This window comes from Amborella trichopoda, chromosome 5 (genome assembly GCF_054954075.1).
Source record: "Amborella trichopoda isolate Santa Cruz 75 chromosome 5, AtrichopodaSantaCruz75HAP2 v2.0, whole genome shotgun sequence".
Lineage (NCBI taxonomy): Eukaryota > Viridiplantae > Streptophyta > Magnoliopsida > Amborellales > Amborellaceae > Amborella > Amborella trichopoda.
Window position 1 is genome coordinate 11,823,569 of NC_142340.1, and position 6,798 is coordinate 11,830,366.

Here is a 6,798-nt window from a genome sequence, read left to right on the forward strand (position 1 = left end):
TAGTGGCAGTCTTTGGAGCTTTCTTTCCTGTTCACTGCATATGCCTTTGGTATTAGGAGGTCACAACACAAAGCTCCTCTCCTTTTTCTATTTTTAATTTTTAATTGAAACGTGGCCCCAATTTTACCGTGGAGGGTCAATCTCCATATTTTTGCTCAAATAAGGAGATGCTTCACCATTGCGTTTTTGAGAGCCAAATGCAGAAGATCTCCAATCTTCCTGGTGATGCATTTGAAGGAATTGAAACGGCCCTAGTGATCGTCGTTTGAGCCAGAATATTTGTCCCCTCTCTCTCTCTCTCTCAAATGGGCCCCTAGTGATCGTCTCCCGAGCCAGAAGACTCGGCCTCTCTCTCCCTCTCTCTCTGTCACTCTCTTCCTTATAGGGTTGAGATTTTTTTGGTGTTCCCGTTTTGAACTCATACATTGTACTGTTACTTACGATCACGTGTTTATCATTTAGGTTTCTTGTCTTTTGACTGCATGTTTTCTTTGAGAATCAACATGGGCCATTTCTGAACCCTTAAGTTAATGAATGAAACTCGGTTCTGATTTTTATTGGGGCTACGAGTTTTGACAACGGTTTCTGTTTTTATATTTTAAAATATAGGAATTAAGATGCAGGTGGTTTTGATGTTGGAAAACTTAATTTTTTAAGTGCAAGTAGATATGCGTAATTTGAATATTTTTTAAATTTAATATTTTATAATTAGAGATGAAATAGGATCTGAACCTTATATAAACCGCGCCGTTTTAACATTGATGTCAAGTAATTCTTCCTTGGGTCATAATTGAATTTCGAAGCAGGTCTAGTGAATTCCGGCTTCGACGTATCTGCAACTCGTTACTGGCTTAGTGTCTACCCTAGATTTCTTCAATGCACTTCTTGTTGACTTGTTGATTTTAGGGCTTTTCGCCGCTCTGGTATTTGTTCAATGTAAGGGGACTTGGCTTTTGACCGTGTTTTGGGCGTATTATCTAGGTTTTAATTGAAGTCTATGTTAATAAATGTTTTCTGATTCGTTTTAGAAGACTTCGATTTGGTGAGAAAAATCAAGTGATTTTTCGATCGGTTTGGGGGAAGATTTTGGATTTTTTTTAATTTAATGAGATATTTATATATAAAATAATAAAAAATAAAAAATACATTTATAAAGCTATTGTTTTGCTTGTCGAAGCAGACCCGAAGCGGTTCAAATTTGATCGAAACAACACGAATTGGTCCAAATATGATCGAAGCAAGAGCACCAGATTTCACTTATCTTCGGTTTATGCTTAAAATCCGAAAACTTCGGCCTCTTAGGCCGAAATGAAGTGAATTTGATAACATTGGTGTTAATAAACTCGACTTACGAGTGATACCCGAATCATACTAGGGAACAGGGTAGGTCTGGTAACTGGCTCTAATTGGGCCACGTCCGATGGGCTACAAAGGTTTAATTCTTTAAAAAACAAGTCTGAAAAATTATAAAAAATATGATTAAAATATAATTAAACAAAATAAATTTAAATGAAGATAAAAAATTGGTGAAAAATAGATTTTAAAAAATCAATCGTTTAAAGATATTTAATAAATAATCTAAAAAAGAAAAGAAAATAATTAAAAAACCTATTACAAACAATTTTTTTTTAAAATTTTTATAATATATATATATAACTTTTTTTAAAAAAAAAAAAATTCCTCCTCGACAACCCTAACCGGCCAAAACTAGCCACTGCCGGTTCCGGGCAACCGGGCTAGGTCCGGTCTACTGGGTTGGCTTTGCCAACACCGATCGTGAGAGTTCAGTGCTCGGTCTGTGCACCATTCATGTATGACTAAAACTAGTCTAACCAGTACGGTCTCAGAGCATGTTGAGCTAGCTTCTAACTGCATTATGCTAAAAGCCCAAACCCCCGTTGAACTTGAAACCGGCGCATTTTTTGTCTCTGGCATTTTAACCCCATCATGTCATCGATTCTAGGGCTCTGTAACTGCATAACCCTGACGAAACGTTTTTCTGCGTTGAACGATGGATACGTGACATTTATGTGGAGCACGTGCCAAGAGAATTGTCATCGATTCTAGGGCTTTCAATTAAACCAACTGCATAACCCTGACGAACCGAACGGCTTTTAGGCGTTCAACGATGGATACGTGACAATTATTGCAACGCATGTCAAGATACTGCATGTGCCATGAGAGACTTATACGTGCCAAGACATTTACGTGGCGAAGAGAAAACAAATGCTATGGGCATGTGGCAATCATGCATCAACATATATCGAGACAGTGACATGTTGCAAAATACTCGGGTTGCATACCGTTTGATCTAGATCCGACGTTTTAGACTATTTTTAGTTTTTTTTATTACAAATTATTTGAATACGAAATTCGGTAAACACCGTCTTCTCAATGGGCGCACCGAGAAATATTTTTAAAAATATTTTTATAAAATATAACGATAAAAATACCTATTGAACTTCTAAAAGTATTTTAATCATTTTATTTTATTAGTAATAATGCTTTTATATTTTTTACATGTGCGAGTTTAAGAGAGGAGTGGTCCCCTAACATTTGGTGTCAAAATAATGTTTAAAAAAAAAATTAAAAATTAAATAGTGTAGAGACGTGACACTGTGATTGGAACCATCTCAACTATTAATTCATAATGGACGGTTCGATAAGAGAAAGTATATAAGCTTTATGATGTAGGGGAAACCTTGAAAGCTTGCCCGTGATTAAATGTGGTAAAACTTACTAATAATTGAGATAATCATGTCAAAAAGTCATAACTTACCTACTTAGCCATATATATATATATATAAAATCAAAGGCCAATGGGAAGCTTGTCTCTAGGTAATAACCCATACTATGTCTTTAAGTTGGAAAATTTTCCTTACATATTCAAAATTCTTAAAAGCAACTAAATTTGGTAACTCTCACCTTAATTCCCTTAAATTAAAAGCATACATATCTATAGGAGTTGAGGTCCTATAGAGACACACATTTATAGGAGTTAAGATCAAAATGTAACTCTTGTCTTAATTTTTTTTGGGAAAATTTCATATAGAACCCTAATTTTTCATATTATTTCATGGTAGATCCTCATTCCGTTTTTCTTTCAAGCAGCATAAAGAAACTCTTAAAGATTTCACTGCACCCCCTCATCTCTTATCTCTCACTTTTATTGACTTTTGACCATAAAAATTAGCCTCAACAAATCTTTTTATACAATTTCAACCTAAAAACGTATTTAACCATCACTTTCTCTTTCCACCCATTAAAAACGTTTTTGAGTTGAAATGGTATAAAAATATTTTTTGGGGTTAATTTTTACAATAAAAAATCAATAAAATGTGGAGATAAGAGATGAGGAGGTGTGGTGAAATATTTAAGGGTTTTTTTATGCCTCTTGAAAGATAAATGGAAGGAGAGTTTACTATAAAATAATATGAGGAATTAGAGTTCTATACGAAATTTCCCCATTTTTTTAAAGACAACCAATTGAGATTAATAAATTGTCACCAAATATTAATTTCATGTTATCAACTAAACTTATAAAATAAGATGGCATTCGAGCATTGCCATATTTTTCACCTTCACAAATTAGATAAACTTTATGTATATAACATAAATATTTTTTTTACAAGGATTGTTATAATCCAAATACGCCATCAGGGTTTCCCTCTATTGCTACTTCCTATTCAAATTCAAAATTGAATCTAATTATACAGCATTGCTTTATGTTAATAACATGAGATTTTATAATATTCCAAGACGACTTTTTGTATCATTACTGAAATTCTTGAAAAAAACAACATGATATGCTACATTTTTCAATATCTCCCACTTGGCCTAAAGGCCTTTTTGGGATCGATCATCTATATGACATTCCCGCATCATCTCTACAAGGGATCTCCATAAACCCCATGAATATGGAATGATTCTTAGATTTTCGTCCTAATTGGGCTTATCTAAGTCCCTTTTTTATTACATATTTTTCAAACATGTCCTGGCTAACAGTTTTAGTCAATAGATATGTGATCTTCTTTGAAAGAATATAACTAATCCTTATACCTCTTTATTCCATCAGATTTGAATATGTAAAAGTTCATTTGAATCTGATTGGATTTAGAGTTTATTTTTGGGTCCTTAATGATAGCAATGGTGACTTAATTATAACAAAATATATTTATAGATTTATTCAAACTTTAGATATATGAGGAAGTTCATTAACCAAATAATTTCTTGTTATGCAAAACTGCAAGCCATATATTTTGCTTTCAGGGTGGATAATGTAACGCAGTCTTCTTTTTTACTGCACCAAGACATAGTACTTCTCCTAAAAGTGAAAATGTATCCTGGAGTGGTTTAGCTACCATTACCATGTCGCCACTCGAATCTGAATCAAAATAATCCTAAGGTCTAAGGGAAGAGCCTTGACAATTTGCAACTTATACTTCGTTTTTCCTTTGATATACCTCTGTATCATTTTTATTGCTTGCCAATATATCATTTTAGGGTTGCTTTGATACTTCTAACAAGTCCAATACAACATAGATTTTGTCTAGTGCACAACGTTGCATACATATTGCTTCAAGTTGCTTGAACATAAGAACATTTATCATATTCACACTATCGTTTTCATGGCGGACACATATCAATGAATAATTTTAACAACTTTGTCAACATGGGTGAAGATTCTCTCGTATGCTCGTGATAAGCTTAACATCCGATTCAATCGACCCCTAGCTATTTCAATTCCTAAAACATATGATACTAATCCCATATCTTTTATTTTAAAAATGAATTTTGAACCACGGTTTTGTTTCATTGAACATATCGATGTAATTGATAATATCCATGTCATTGCCCGCATTCAAATTAACATCTATATATAAGGATAGTATTACTCTCTTATTCCCACAAATTTTAATAGATAGACAATGATGACTTTCACCAAAACAAAACCGAGTTTCTTAATAGCATCATGAAAATTTAAATACTATTGTCTAAAAAATTATTTTACTCCATATAATGACTTCATTAACTCACACATTTTGCTTTCTTTGCTTTCAATAGTATATATCTTCATCTAAATTTTTATTCAGAAATGTAGTTTTAAAATCTATTTGATACAATTTTAAGTCGAGACTAGATATAACAGATATTAAAATTCTAATAGAAGGAATTTTTTCTATAGGAGAAAAAATATCTCAAAATTTGTGCCTTAATTTTTTTTATACATTATAGCAATAAGTTGAGCTCTATATTTATGAATGCTACCATCATTCTTGAGTTTTCTTTTTAAAATCAATTTACAACTTGGTTTTCTCCCACTAGAAAATCTATGAACTCTCATTCATGGTTTTTAGCTATAAAATCTATTTGTTCATTCATAAATCCAATTCATTAGAATTAATAGGTCTTTTGCAATTGGATGGTTTAGCAGTGTCTTGACAAAGAAAGCTATGGTAGTGATTTATGTGCGTGCAAATAAAATTTCGATATTGTTCTAAGTGGTTTAGTGCACTTCTAATTGTAGAATTCCTCTACAATAGCCGGTTCAAATAATCCATGAATTTATCGATGTTTTTCACATTACATTCATAATTTTCTATGCTTTCATTCACTCTTTTGTTTTTATCTAACTCTACCAGTTAGGTTTGTCCAATTTGATAGGCTCCTCTAAACAATGTCCATCACTAGACTCAACCAAAAATTTATTCTTATAAACTCATAATCATTAGAAGTGGCAGAGTATCCTGTGAATGAACATCGTCTGGTTTTTGCATATAACTTGGATTGCTTGGAATTCTCAAATAACCTAGTCGTGGTTTACACCCAGGCCATTGCTCATAAAGAGTTTTCTATACAGTCTTTGAAAGAACTTGATTTAAGATATATATATATATAAAAATTAAAAGTAAGCAATACTTCACTACAAAAGGTTGAGAATTAATTAGCATGCTTCATCATTCAGTACCCCATGTCCGTAAGTGTTCGGTTACATCTTTCAGTGAGTTTATTTTAATGGGGTGTGTATAGCATGGTCTTGTGTCTATCATCCCACTTTCTCTACAAAATTATCAATGAAAATAGAACAATATTCGCATCGTTTGGTTAGCTCTAAGGATTTTAATTCTTTTATCTGATATGTTCTCAACCAATAAATTTAAAGTTTTTGCACATATCAAGTGCCTCAAATTTTTTACTAATTAGATAAATGTAACCAAAATCTTGAATAATTGTCAATGAAAAATAAGAATATCCATGCCCTTTGGAGTTTTGAGTGACCAACAAATATCATAATGAACAATGATCATAATTTACAAGATCCAACTGTCTTGCCGAACGGTTTTCTACTCATTTTTTCAAATAAACTTATTTTACAATTTTAAAAATCTAAATTTACTATTTTTGGAATCCAATCATCATTAACAACATTCACCCAAAAAAAGTCATCATTAACAACTCTGGAAATTACGTTCTTATTAATGCAACCTAAACACATGCCATACATTCCAGTGAGTAGAAGTAAATGAATTTTCATTTATTTTGTCAAATGCCCCCTCAGGCTTTCCCCATCTATGAATTCCAATTAAAACCTTTTTATCCTTAAAATAAGTTTCATATCTCTTAGCATGAATCCTGTTGACCAAAATCAGGTTCCAACGGATAGAAGAAGCATGAAAAGTAACTCACAGGAGCAAGAAATTTACATTTGAATGACCAATTTATAACTGCCAATACCAATACATTAGACTGGGAATTACTGCCCCACATAGATGACATGCTCTCCAGCTTTAAGCTCCT